The sequence below is a fragment of the Fukomys damarensis genome, unplaced genomic scaffold (genome assembly GCF_012274545.1).
Source record: "Fukomys damarensis isolate Sample0158 unplaced genomic scaffold, DMR_v1.0_HiC HiC_scaffold_8, whole genome shotgun sequence".
Taxonomy (NCBI): domain Eukaryota; kingdom Metazoa; phylum Chordata; class Mammalia; order Rodentia; family Bathyergidae; genus Fukomys; species Fukomys damarensis.
This window is the reverse complement of record NW_022900920.1, coordinates 12,381,538-12,395,782: the sequence shown is the minus strand read 5'-3', so window position 1 is coordinate 12,395,782 and position 14,245 is coordinate 12,381,538. Positions and strand designations below refer to the sequence as shown.

General features: G+C 41.8%; 1 protein-coding gene and 1 non-coding gene across 5 annotated transcripts in view; both read right to left on the bottom strand.

Moving 5' to 3' along the window:
* The window catches only part of Adam12 (ADAM metallopeptidase domain 12), a 405,947-nt gene that overhangs the window by 286,548 nt on the left and 105,154 nt on the right, over positions 1-14,245 (bottom strand). The window lies entirely within an intron of this gene.
* Positions 6,796-6,928, bottom strand: LOC117285346. The gene has a single exon (XR_004516346.1). It is a non-coding gene; the product is annotated as a small nucleolar RNA SNORA70 (small nucleolar RNA).

Sequence of the window (14,245 nt, the reverse complement as noted above, 5' to 3'; positions counted from 1 at the left end):
TATGGGGGGGGCATCATCAAAGCTAAGGTTTCGGATTCATATTTTCTTCTTTAATTTCCACAATTCCCTCCTGCTTACACACATAAATTAACCACTTTTGTTCAAATGAAGATGACTTTTGAACTTGCTTCTTTGCTTATAGTTTCTGGGAAATGGGAATCTGAAATAGTTTGATGAGTATATCTCACAAGGACATAATCAGATTTCAGTGGGGACTACAGCCCCCTGGGGCTGGGGGACCAGAGATCCACTACAAGATAGTGTGTTCACACTCTCGGCAGTTGTTCCGGCTTTAGCTGGAGGCCTCAGCTTTCCACTGGAGCCTCTCTACCTGACTGCTAAAGTACCTTCCTGGCTTGGCAGCTGGCTCCCCTCAGAGCGAGGGATTCAGGCAGCCTAGGTGGAAAGTGGAAAGTGTAATGCCTCTCATGCTTACCCTTAAGGTCACACACCTCTACCTCACTGTGTCGGGACACAGATGAACCCTGGCTCAATGGAGGAGGAGGAGGCTGCAGAAGAGCAAAGATAACCTTGGAAGTGGTATCTCAATGCCTTTGAATTCAACTTGGAAAATTTCAACTTTGAAAATTCAGTTTGTTGACTAGGAGCAGTGTCTCCCACCTGGGAAAAAGATCTTACGGAGCACAGCCAGAGGCGTGGAGAGACCACATAGTAAGGAGGCAGAGGACAAAGATGCTGTGTCAAAAACATTCACATCATGGTGTTGATCCAACCATCCAAGCATTTGTCTCCCTCCTCCTGGAATGGACAGTTCAGTTGCAGAGAAGCAGGCATTAAACTAGGACGTAAGCAGATAAGAAAACTGGTGAGTAGAGTGTGAAAGAAACAAAGAATAATTATAGCAACCCTCTGAGTGGGCACTTCTTTGATAAGATGTGGGGTGGAAACTTCCTTCAAGAGGGTTTAAGGTAGAGATGAGATGGGGTTCTTCCACCATGGGAAAAAATGGGTGGTGGAAGGGTGCAGAGACCAAATTCTGGAGCAGGCATTCATGGGGACTCCTCTGTCAGACTCCTCTGGACAAAAGCCAAAAAAGTAATCAAGTCAGGAACAAGATGAGAAGACAGTGTGGAAGATAAGACCGCTCACCTTGTCCCAAATAGCTTCACATAGAAGGGCCACTGCGACGGGGAGCCACGGGGCTATGAGAGGAACTCAGTGAGGATGGGGAGGGCCTTGAGCCTAGAGAGAGGGTTTGAAACAGGAGTCTCAGAAATATAGAAAAAGAAAGCAATTTGTTTGCTAGAGAGGAGGTCAGATGCTCCAGGTGAGGCCAAGCAGAAAGCAGCCGGGGTAGTATGGGGGCAGGGTATGGTGGGTGGGTGGGGATGTTAGGGGAATTTTAACACAGAGGGTATCTCAGCAGAGCTGCAAGCTGAAGTCTAGCTCCCCCGGGGAACATCACATCAATAGGGTCACATGCTAAAGCACCTGCTTCTCATTCGGGACAATTTTGGAAGCCTCTTCCATTCATAAGTAGGGATGTACTTGAATCAGTCAAGAGATATGATATGGATGCTTTCAAGGAAAAAAGTCAGTTTTTGTTTGTTTGTATGTTTGTTTGAGACAGGGTCTTGCTATATAGTTCAGGCTGGCCTTGAACTCACTATGTAGACCAAGCTGGCCTTGAACTCACAGCGATCCTCCTGCCTCAAGCCTCCAAATTCTGGGACTATGTGTGTGCCATCACAGCTGGTTTAAGGAAAAAAGATGTAACCAGGAGCTCATTCTTTATAAAATTTTCAACATTAACTCTTACTTTTCTCCTTTAATACTACAGCTCCCAAACGTCATTTGACTCCTATTCAGAGGCTCCCAATTACCTTCAGAATTGAATTCTAACTCCCTAGCATGACATCCAAGGCCCAGCTTAAACTGAAGACTCCACACCCATACCCTAATCCTGACAGTAATATAAAATAAATAAAAATAATATAAATATCTGTAATATAAACTCCATAGTCATTTACAAAAATGGATAAAAGTCCAGCTTTTCACACAGAGCACAATTGATGCTGATCCTCCTGTAATCCTTTCTCTGTGAAGAGGAGGGACTGGGGGACTCAGTAGGCTCCCTCCATCCGTACAGACACTAGAGCTTGTGCAAGGTCCTTCCCATTTGAACCAAAAGGGCAGAGTAAAGAAATATCAGCAGTAGTTTCTTAGGTCTGAGCTGCTTCAAATAAAATAGTCAAATTAATTTGTTGTCACCATCCTTGCAAGGAGTTGCCTCTGAGGTTAATGAGCATAGCAGGCCAATTCTGACAACACTGAAATTCTTGGAATTTAAAAATACAGGTAGTTGTAACCAGTAAGATTTCACTAAAAAACGTACATGTCTTGTCATTAACTGTATTTGTTTAACTAAAGATGTATATTTCCACAGCTTCTGAACATTTATTTTATAGAAGAAGATCTTTAATGCTCCTGCAACTCATTTTCCAACCTGCCAACTTTGCCTGCCAACTCTTTCCTTGTAATTCCTGCTGGGGCCAAAGATGTGTCTCTATGGTCCTGTCCATCATAACTGGAACGAATGCATTCTATGTACTGTATGTGACTTGTGTTCTTCCTAATATATGGCTCCTCCTAACTCTCTCTGGAAAACTGAAAGCTGTGCTTTGAAACTCAGAATATACCTTCAACTCTGGAAACTTGGAGGATGGAGGATGAGCAGTTTGTATGGGAAACATACAGGCAGTTTCCCATGGCGGCTGACTTCCCAGAAACACTCCTAGACTGAACCAGATGAAGTTCTACACCCGCCAACAGGACAGCAGGCTGGACAATGCAGTCTCTACCAAGCCCATCCCAGAGCAGAACCTTCAACATCTCCCTTTTAGGGCTTGCAGTATAACTCTGGTAGAGCATTGCATAGCACATGTTAGATCCTGAGTTCAATCCTCAGCACTGCAAAAAGAAAAGGGAAAAAAACTCCTCTCTGCTTACTTAAGAATATGAGGCAAGGGGTCTATAGAACTGGATTCTTAACTTCCAAAGCAATCCCAGACTTGAAAACATCCATTAGCAAATGCCTACTCTCACAAGTCCTTGAAGACACATACAGTCAAGCTGGTGTCTTGTGGACTGCAGCTCCAGAGAGCTGATGCAGTCCCACACAGTCCTCTTAACAGATACACCTGTGTCAAAGAACACTAAAACAGCAACACTTCTGTCAATGCAAACATATTCTTATTCGCTAAACAGGCAGGACTAAAGACTGTGTGCCCCAGTGGTCTTGTTTTGAACTATAAAAGAAGGGGCTGGATTTCAAAGGCACTAAGACAGAATTCTAACCCCTCCCCATGGGTCCTTAACTCTCCCTTGTGTTTGTCCTCTGGAAGGAGTTAATAATTTCAAGGCTTCTGTTCTAGCAAGCAGTAAAGTAGTTCAAAAGTGCAATTACCAGTTTTTATGCATCGTTGCATAAAATATCTCTAGCAGAATATCTCACAAAATATCTGTAGCATCCAGCACAGGGTTTGCTACATAAGGTTGTCTCGATAAATATTTGTTTGATTAAATGAATATAGAGAAAGGACTCAACAGAAAAGTAGGATAATCTCCAATTGCTGTTTTTCCCCTTGAAAAGTTATTAAAATTCTTAGACAACTTCCCTGCTGGGCAGGTTTTACATGACTCAGCTCTGGAGAAGGAACACCCCACACCATGCCCTAAATGTGCACATGGGAACCCTGATGAGGTTTTTAATAAACATGCATTAGGTGGAAAAATGGTGAAATTGTTAAAGATCTAAAACAGCATCCACCAACTGGAATAATGTGTTCCCTGAATCTAGACAAATGCATTTTAAGACATACACAGCATATTTTATTTTAATCACTTATATTCACTTTATGTGTTTAAAAAACAAGTACATTAAGCATGCACAAACTATTATGTACAGCTGCTTCTATAATTAGATTAAGATCATGCTGTTGAGTCATGGTGCTGACGTTTGGGAAACAGGAATGAAAATAAGTCATGTACACTTGTAAATGTACCAGAGTTAGGTCAACTGCTGGAGAATCAGAAGCTAACTTGTAAAAGTAACGTTTTTACAAGTATATCTTTGCTAACTCACCAATGATGAGAAATATTGTATGCATGATGCTTCTGAATTAGGACCAATCCAAGCACATTTGCTCTGAGATGTCCCCCATAGGAAGGCTGTGGGGACAAGAAAGTGGACCCAGTGAAGGGATTCTATGGGTACATAAATGACACAGTCCATAACCTCAGTCCAGTTAGCCTGTGCTCGCTGTTTTGGATTCATGACTGAGTCTCTCAACTATATGCTAAGAAAATTAGTGGGTTCAAGCAAGAAGACCATTAGTACCTTTTCTGAGCAAAAAATGCATTTGAAAATAGTTATAATAGATTAATAAAGTCTTTTTTTCTGTGCCACTTTTAGGGAAAGGTCAAATAAATTTCAAGTAATTAGCTGAAAAGCAGCCTCGAGACACAGATCAGCTCAGCAAATGCAAAATGCCAGTGATAGGTCAAAGGCTGCAAAATTGGAAGTTCATTTGTAAAAATAACTTTTTAGAGGAAAGACTTTAATGATTAAGTTTGATTCTCAAGAACTTATTACTGAAAATCGCCCTTCTTTTTTTGACCTTTGTGGCATGTACAACATAAAAGGCCAGATTCTTGGTATGTGTTCTTTGTATAATTTCTACAGTTGGTTATGTGAAAGGATATGGGAAGTGTCAGCTGTATCCCAGCAGGTAAAATTTTTAATTGTTTCTTTTAAATCTATATATATTTCCTCTATAAAGCAGAATGAAAGCATGTCATTTATAGGAAAACGGATGTATATTGTGACCATAATTTTAAGTGAAAGAAGTCAGACACAGAATACTAAATATCACATGGTTTCTCTTATAGGAGAAACACAAAAAACAAATTAATTAAAAAGTAAAATAAAGGAAAGTGGTAGAAAACAGAGGAGCAGAGGAGCAGAGGGAAAAAGACAGAGGGGAGTGGGTAAAGGAATAAAAAACTAACCAAGAAATTTCATATATATGTGTATTAGTTCCCTAAAATGAATGCAGCTGTCACATATATATCAATATACATTAATAAAAGTTTTAAAAAGAATTCAGTATAAAAGTTTACAACAAAAATTTCAGAATAACGTATGTAGCTACTTTCCTCTAAAAGAGAGGAAACATAACTTCTCCTATGCACAGTGTAGGTTGTACAGTGACTTCCTTCAATCTCACTGTGTGGAATCTCACAGTGGATGATCCTGAAAAACAATATCTCACCCAGGTAATTACATCAACACCAAGGAGGATAAGTGATGTGGACATGTAACAGTGTGTGCCGTGTAACCAGAATGACCTTTTACCTTTGTAGTCTTCTCTCTAAAACAGACAAGCCATTATAGTCATGAGGAAAACATCAGACAAATCCCAGCTGAAGAACAGTCTAGAAAGTCCTGTGACCAGCCTTCCTGAAGACTGTCAAAGTCAGCAAAAGCAAGAAGAGCCTAAGAAACTCTCTCAACTAAAAGATTTCTAAGGAGACGTGAGACTAAACGGAATGTGGGATCCTGAATGGGCTCCTGGGACCGAAAGAAGATAACAGGGGAAAACTAAGGAAATCTGAATAAGGCATGGGTTTAAATTAATCATAAGCTATCAGTGTTGGTCCATTAAGTGTGCCAAGTATGACAATAATGTCAGATGTTAATATCAGAGAAGCTTGGTATGAGGTATATGGGGACTTTGTACTATATTTGCAATTTTTTTTCAAAAATCTAAAACTATTTTTATATTAAAAAATATTTTTAACAAGTCTAGCAAGAAAAGTCTTTGAGTGGGATGAACAGTACATCAACTTTTATCCTTATTGGTCCAAATCTCTATGGGCTAGATTCCCTCAAAAAGATGTGGTCTTGGGAGACAAACATTTCCTTTTGCCTGTTTTATATATGATATGTATCTCAGTGGAGCTGTTTATTGCTTCAAAGAGGTAAAACTTGCCACTTAGGAAGGAGGTGAAAACTCAGTCATTATGGTCCTAAAAATCTCAACACAACCCAACAAAATCTTTTTCCTTAGTGTTTAATTACTCTCGTTAGGAGAAATGAAATTTTAATTTTATATATTTGATTATTCTCTTTAAGCAGAAAATAATGAAAATAAATGGTCATAAAACACAAGTATGCACTTCCAGGAACATATACTTGATGCTTACAGGGCCACATGCAAGAAATGGGAGCATCACGAGCACATTAACTCAGTACAAATTCAAAATGTTTTCCCATGAATTCTCTACACTCCCATATGTCGCAGTTATCTAATGGCTCTATGTTCAGTTGTGTTTATTTGTTTGTTTTGAGGGAGAGATGAGATTGATGAACTTATTAGTGGGGAGAGGCAGCACAGTGGAAGTCTTCAGGAGTGCAAAGCTGCCACTTGTTCAGGGGACCATGGTTCGGGATGTATTTCACCCTGAAGCCAACAGGGATGAGGTGCTTCTTGGCCACCATGTCTTCAAATTCATCTGCACTGATCTTGGTGAAGCCCCACTTCTTGGAGATGTGGATCTATTTCCTGGAGGCCAGGGAACTTGAACTTGGCCCTGTGTAAGGCCTCAATCACATGTCCCTTCTTCTGCCGCTTGGTGCGGATGGACATGATCACCTGTCCAATGTGAACCCTCGCTACTGGGCCCTGGGGCTTCCCAAAGGCACCACACATGCCTGTGCAGAGCCTGGACCGGCCACAGCGGGAGCTCAGATAACAAACATTCGCCTGGAAGCAGTGTCTCCGAGGTCCCTTAGGGCAGCGCATACTAAACAACGGGCCAGATACACTACCGAGGAGATTGCTGTTCACAGCCACTGCACACTGGGCACCTAGCAGAGGAATCCAGTCTGCTTAATTGATGGCAGCTGTTCGGTTGTTTTTTCAAGCATAATTTTACATAAGCTGTGGCATGCTTGTGATAGGCTTAAAAATATTTAAAGGAAAGAATAGGAGGACTTTTTAAAAACTGTGAACTTGAAATTTTGATTAAACCAAACATCTTCATCACTATCAAGACTGTTATCAAGCAGCTATGATGCAACTGTCTTCACTGCTCATATGTAGTGACTTCAGAGCAATTCCATGGTAAGCACAGATGACAGCCTTCTTAGCCTTTGCATGATATGAAATTATGAAATGCAACAGTAATACACACTGGATCTCTCTGGGGAAAATAAGTTTTTTAGTTTAAAGCAAAATTTTAGAATCATAACCCTTTCAGAAGTTACATGCTTTTTTAAATGACCCTAATCCCTCGAATCTCACCTATTAAAACATTTCAGGCTGGACAAGAAAAAAAAAAACATGTACCTTTGTTACAAATATACTGTATAAAAGTGAATAACGAAGTCCTGGTGTTGGTTATATGGAATATTCAATATTGTCTCTGCAATTTTTCATTTATCCTAAATCTGTTCTAAAATTTTAGTAAAAGTTTAAGACCATTAACTTGTTTATGTTTTAAAACCCCTGGTCTCTAAGTTCTTATTTCAAATTTGTATCAAGAGAAGGACTGGGTCTTGTTCTCTTGTGCATCTTGGCAACTTGACCCAGGATCTGAGACACAGCAGCCATTCATATGTCCTTGGACAAATGAACAGCCAAAAACCAGAGTTCATCAAACCTTTTTCTCCTGATGTCCAGCAACTAGGTGCCCTACATGGCAGTCAAACATGCAAAGTGTTACCCAAGGACCATTAAAAAATCTGCTCTTTTAAACGATGCAAACCACTATATCTCCTACCATATCCAAATTTCAATTATTTTAAAATACAGCTATATGATGATGTTAGAGGTGTATGAAAAAGTTGCAGAAACTGTAGGTAGAATTGCCTCAACAGTTTTTAAAAATGATATTAAGACCTTGCTAAGTAGACACAAGAAATAAACTAGTTGGTAGAGAGGGTTTTTGGAAACAGTCCCCAAGCCTCTCTAAAAAGAAATGGACAACTCTCTAAGTGGAGACATCATGGAGCCAACCACAATACCTTGGCTGGTGTCCTCCTCTTTGTGGGTTAGCCAAAAAGGAAGAGGGAACAGGAAAGACCCTGGTGGGGAGCTGTGATGGAACCATCACATGTTTAAAAAAGCCAGATCTTACAGGGCTAGAGCAAGACAGACAGAGCAAGAATGCTGGAGGAAGCTTCCTCAGTCTTCCCTCTGAACCTTGGCCTTTTGGAGTCCAGATTTATGCGCTCATCCTGATACCACACACAGGGAAAGAAAAGTTAATGCGTGTTTCTGGGAGGTAGCTGAGCACTAGCTTCTAGGATCTCTCAGAATCAGGCCCAGATACTTGGTTTCCACCTCCACACCCTTCAGCATTCTGCCTCCATGGCCTTCAGCATCCTCATCTGCAAATGTGACAATACTGTCCAATTTCAGGGTGATGGGGGCACTCACAGAGACTAATACCTACAGAATATTCAGCCTCATGCTCGGACACTGTGGCCCTCTCGTCAACATTACTGCTCTGCCTGGCTTGCTGCAAGCAAGCCGGTTTCATATTTTTAAAAAGAATATTTCACAACATGTGAAAATTATATTAAACTCAGATTTCAGTGTCCACATATAAGTAGCATTGGGCCCCAGCCACACCCATGCATTTAGGCACTATTGTTGAAGAGCTATGACAAACATCCTGGGACCTGCACAGCTAAAGTTACTTTTGATCCAGCTCTGCCCTGGAAAAGTCTATGGATTTATGTGGCCCGTCCAGCACCAAGGGACCCTCAGTTCCTCACCTTCCTCAGTCCATATAGGGGGAATAGATGCAACTCACAAACCTGCTAGGTATCCAAAACATGAGTTTGTGTTCGCTAATATCAAACAATAAATTCTAGGAACAACAGAGGTTAAGAGTAGGAAAAATTTATTGAGAGAAGATAGCTTCTGTCTAAGAGACACAGAAAGGGGAGCAGAAAATGGGTTGCCCACCTACTGCACTTTTCAAAGGTGTTTCATTGAGCAAAGCCATGAGGTGAGGTGGGTTCAAGGTGAGACAAAACTGTAAGACCCCATGGAACATGGGAAAAATCTACAAAGTTGAGGTAAAGAGTACTTCGCACACTCTCAGCAGAAATGGGGAGGCTCCCAAGATCCCCACTGGCATTTAAAGAAAAGTGTAAGTGTTAACCTTGTCTGTGTTACCTTTTGTGGTGGCATAGCCATAACTACAGCAATGAATTACATGAGCCAGGGCACAAGGGAAGTCTCAGAGTCCATCATCAAAAGTTCTACAATCATGCTACTAGGTGTGAGGCTCCTCTCTAAGGTACAGGGCAGCCACAGGGCTGGCATCCAAAGAGAGAGCACAAAAATAGGGCTGTTGGGAGATGTAGAAATAGAAGCTAAGAGTGAGAGTACTGTGTGGTCATGTTGTAGAGCTGAGGTTCAAATCGTGTAGACTCAGGGCTTAGGACCATACAGAAGGAAGAAATGGTACCTAAAGCAGAGTAAAGACTGATCTTCAAATTACCTTACAGTTTGACACATTTAATATGGCAGTTCCACAAGTTCAATGCAGCTGTTTCTTTTTTCCAGAGCACTGGTGCACTGTGCAGTGAGCAGAGTTGAGCTGGCTTATTTTAGAGGCTGTGTGACACTATGATAGCCAACAGAATGGATCGGTGTTACTCTCAGGAAGTAAGAAATAGTTCCCATGAGAGCTGGAGGACACATGGAGACAGTAAACATGGCTCTTCCCTCTCGCTCTGGCCACATGTTCCTGGGGGACATGAGAGGACTCGTATACCACTTAAAGGGTATCTCTGTGGCATCTGTATCTGCAGGCCCACAGGCCATATTTGCATGAGTTAAATGAGTGCCTGGTAGGAATGCACATCCTAGAGATGTGCGTGGCCTCCTAATGAAGGTAAGGAAAAGATGGATTTGTTCATAGGCAGGGAGATCAGGATGGGCCTCCCAGGAAACCCTGTTGTGTAAGTGCGACTCTGAGAAAAGTAAAACTCAGGAGTTCGGGAGAACACAGAACAAATGCTAAACATGATAATAAAGCACATGACTTCTCCAGGCAACAAGCTGACTTCACAATATAGCTTTCTTCTTCTGGCAACAACTTGCTTTTTTCAGCCAAAAGGTGCTACTTCAAGCAACAAGCTGCTAACTCATAGGGGATATGGCTGAGAGGTGGAAGGGGGCTCAGATCCAGTATGGTGCAACACTGTGACAAGGGACCTGACTTTGGAAAGACTGGAAAGCAGGAAGTGGACAGTCTGTGTCTGTGTTCTAGACAGATCACTCTGCTGCCATTTATAGACTGGCAAGGAGCAGAGGCAGAGTGATAAAGTACTGACTGTAGGCATAGAGACAGAAGGGCCAGCATGGTCCACAGATGTCTCCAACCTTATGAATCGAGAGAAGAATGGAGATCACAATCTTATCTTCTGGGGGTAATTCTGAAAGCCAGGGAATACAGGGTGACTGGGGGAGGGTGAAGTAGAGATTCTAGGCACTTTCAGCTTGAGGTAGTACCTTGGAAGCCCATGACCAAATCTCAGGAGTCAAAGTAAGGGAGCTGAATCTCAAGTCAGTGCCTGATGGATGACAAATGTTAGAGCTATTGCAGGTCACATGTCCAATGTGTCATACTCAGAAGAACTCACTGTTGCTGTCCTTATTCCCAAAGGCCCCTTGGCACACATGGTCATGGAAGTGAGTGACACTGCCCATGGGGGTCATAGTTGGGAGGGAGGGGAAATAGGTCTACAGAGAAACTCAGAGGAGGCCAAGAGTAATGGAACAAAGCCAGGGAGACAAGGGAAAAGCAAGGATCAAAAAACAGAATAAACAAGAAAGAAGAGGACCTCAGGAGCCAAAAGAAGGGAGAATTTCAAAGGCGAGTGAGTCAGTGTTGTAGTAAGTCAGATAGAGGCATGTGGTGACTTTGGGGACTGCTCGTGAGCTCAGAAAGGCAGTCTTGATGAAGTGTTAAGAAGGAAAGCTGGGGATGAGGTCAGCAAGCAAACCCGAGCCACCTCTCAGGGATGTCAAATTGTGAAGGGGCAGGTGGGGATAGCTACTCAATGGACAAACCTGAGTTTGGTTTTCTCAGCTTTGAGAAAAGCAAGTGGAGATATATGGAACAGAGTCAATTAGTTGCTATGTGATACTTGATGTTTGAGACCCATCTTATTCTAAGGGAAGCTTTCATTTCATGTCCTAATCCATTCACCTTTTATTTTTCCATTTCACATACTGTTTCTATATATTCATTCTCATATGAGAAAGCTGGAAATGAGAAATCTCCTGGAGCACTCAGAGGTTTGAGCTCAGCTGAGGCCATCTCATGATCAGTCACATTCTGAAATGTCTTCCCTGGTTCTAGGTCTGATTTCTATCAAGACACAAAATTGAGAATTGGTCCCCAAGGATATTTTCAACTCTCAATATCGCCTTACCCTTCCATAGTACTAGTCTGATTCCAATGTATTTTTAAAGCCACTGTTTCATTTCATTCTTTCAATAACTCTAAGAGTAGTGAAACCAGATAAGCTTATCACTATGTTGCAGATGGTGAAATAAAGGACACAAACAAAAGGCTAGAAGCTCTCCAGTTTGTTCAAGGACATGTACCTTCCTGTCCCTCCACTCTTCCAACTAAATCACCAGGGCCAGTGCTGGCTTGATTCTTGGTTTGGAAGGGCCACACTAATGTCTCATCCAGATATATTTCAACCACAGAACAGAGAATAAGAGAGGTTGGCATGGTAGTACACACTGGTAATCTTACCACTCTGAGAAGCTGAGGCAGGAGGATCACAAGTTCTATCCAGGCAATTTAGTGAGACCCTGTATCAAAATCGAAAAAGGCTAGGGGTGTCACTCAGAGTGAAGGGCCTGGGTTCAATCCCCAGTACTGGAGAGAAGCAGCTAACAGCACCCTGTCTGCGACACTCATTGGGCTGACTAGCACTCTCACATTAGATGCAGGACAGATTTTACCAACTGCTTCTAAAACTTCTGTGCTTATTAAAATTACTTAGGAAGGGTGCTTTTTTTAAAAAAAAATGGAAGATACTTGGGTCTTTCCCTAATTAAACTAACTCTCAAAGACTGAACACTCAACACTGATATTTATAAAAGTTCCCAGGTGATTCTAATATGCATTCAGACTGAGAAATGACAAACACAAGAAGTTAATGGTGTCATGGAAATCAAATGAAATGGGGTGCTTTTTCTTTGATGATATTCAAGACAACAGGTCTTCCCATCTCAGTAGCCAAGACCCAAACATCGGGTTTGTCCCAAAAGTTGCTAATCTAGCAAGAAAGTCTAATTCACCCTCCCTTCAATACAGGTCCCCAACCTGAATGACTCTTGATGCTGTCCTCAAGCAGGATTTGAGCTGGCTCTCTCTCCTAGACTGTTACTCCAGCTTCCTCATTGCTCTCCTCTTATCCATTCTGGGAACCACGTGTGAATCTACATGGCCATCAGAGCTGGTGCAGATGATCAGTTCCCTGGAGATCACTTGGTGGCATTACAGGATTATGGAAAATACATGCAGGCATGGGAAGGGCATGAAAAGGGTGCAGATCCAAGCATCAGTGGAATCTGATTGGTGGGAGTAGGGTGGCCATGGTTGGTGATGCCTGGATAACACAAAGAGTTGAGTTTATACTAGGCCTGAAATTTTCCTTCATGCTGTGGACAGGAAATTCACCACTGAAGCTTTAGGAATGAATAACTTGGTTTCTCATTTTAGGAAGACAATTCTTGTAAGCTTTCTGGTAGAAATGCAAAGGGACACAAAGGCACATGGTACTGCCTCAGAGCCCACGTTCTTGCCATCTTCTCAGTAGCTACCCTCTGTCCCCTCCTGCTTCACTTGACTTCTGATTGTTGGGCAGACAGAGGGCTGTTTAAGAGCTTGGTGTTTCTGCATGATCACGGAGTGCCTTTCATTGTTATTAATGCTGTGCATGTCCACTTCAGGGAAGAATATTTATGAAAATTAATGGACAAGTCCTGAAAAGCTATGATGCAAATATTTAATTAGCAGAGGAAGAGAATCACAGATTGTCAACTTTGTAGTACAACTGTGTTTGCTCCAGGCTACTTTTTATATGACGAGGCCATGTATGGAAGGGTCCCTGAGGGGAGCATGGCTCTGCTGCTCCTGCATCATCCTCTGTCTGTCTGTCTGTCTGATTCCCATGTTGCAGACACAACTGGTTCATCCCTGCTCTTTGCATATAAACTGGTCACACACTTGCTCTTCACAGGCTGACACTTTAAAACTCATTGAAAAGGTGACTATCATCTTACCATCTTTGTAGGAAGGGCTTTCCTGGCCAGTCTAGGGAAATGCATCTCACTGTTTGGCCCTAGAATAATTTTGTAAATCACAATCTGAATGTATTATATTTACATGTCCCTCACTGGAGTGTAAGATGCAGAGGTAGAGCACCTGTCTGTCTTCTTTGTGGGCTGTATGCATAGTCACTGGAACTTCAAAGACATTCCATCAAAGAACAATTAAATAAGCCAGGCATGGTAGTGTATGCCTGTAAACCCAGAACTCTGAGAGACCGAGTCAGGAGGATCACAAGTTCAAGTCCAGCCTCAACAACCTAGCAACTTAATACAACTCTGTTAAAATAATGAAAAAAAAATTTTTTAAAGGCTGAGAATGTAGCTCAGTACAAACACCTTGGGTTTAATCTCTAGGACTCTCCCATAAAAGCAACAAAACAAAGAAAATATCAAAACTGGCTAAGCAGAAGGAATCTGGGGAGCAAGAAAGCAGATCTCAAAGTCTTCTTTCTGATGTATCATGGATGCAGTTGTTTTATAAAAATATTCATTGGCATAAATTTGCCTTGCTTTGAAGTAAAAACATATTGTGTTGATGTGTTTGAAAATTAAAATCTTCACTGCTGTGACACCATGAGACAGATCCTTGCTCCCACAACACATCCACACACCTTTCCATGGGGAATTCCCACAGACATGTACACTCAGGAAACCACTGTCATGCATTCTTTCTCACTGAAGTTTCTGGGAGCTGAGCTATCTACCAAATGTGAGCATCTACTGTAGTTACTGTCATGATGGTGAAGTCATTAGCTGCAGGTTGATACAAGCCCCATGGAACTGCAATGAAATGCTGTTCCAACTCTTTTGAGTTCCCATTCATTTAAATAATATCAGTAGCACAG